The sequence below is a fragment of the Limulus polyphemus genome, unplaced genomic scaffold (genome assembly GCF_000517525.1).
Source record: "Limulus polyphemus unplaced genomic scaffold, Limulus_polyphemus-2.1.2 Scaffold2274, whole genome shotgun sequence".
NCBI classification, from domain to species: Eukaryota; Metazoa; Arthropoda; class Merostomata; order Xiphosura; family Limulidae; genus Limulus; species Limulus polyphemus.
Window position 1 is genome coordinate 78853 of NW_013667884.1, and position 664 is coordinate 79516.

Genomic DNA, 664 nt, shown 5'->3' on the forward strand with positions numbered 1-664 from the left:
AGACTTGGAGGAAGCATGAGTCTTGGGTCCAAAATGAAGAATGTAGGATACAATCAACCATTTCAAGTACAATGGTGGTAAGACTGGTCACCATGAGAGTATCTCCAGTCACCAATGAAGTGGAATAAGACAAATTCACGAGGATCAATGAGTTTCAATTCTTAGCCCTAGCAATTAATGTTTACTTCCAATGCCAGTCAAGAAAAATAGAAGTTTCTTTTTAACCAAAAAAAGTGAAAATCACACAAAATGTTTATATTTAGGAATATATTAACATTTTCACATCCCTAAAACAGTAAAGTTGACGTAAAATAACTGTTTCCAGTTGGGTGATGATAAGGAAGTAAGATGCTCAAGTAATATACAAATACTACGTATTTCACATACATGTGTGTGTGTGTATTTAGCATGTACAGAATTTTTTAAAGTTATACGACTGAAACACGCCAAATTCGGTTTAGGTCTTGTGCGAAATTTATTTTGTAAATGTTACTTTCTGATCACGGGAGTTGTCTACTGTTTCGTGAGACACCTGTATTGTATTGTTACGTCTCTGTGTTCGTTTGTTAATTTTCCGTAGAAATTCTTTACGAGAAACTTCAGCGATACAAGTCCTTTCTTAAATAAAACCAGTTTATTCTTTCTCAACTCAACTTTGCAATAC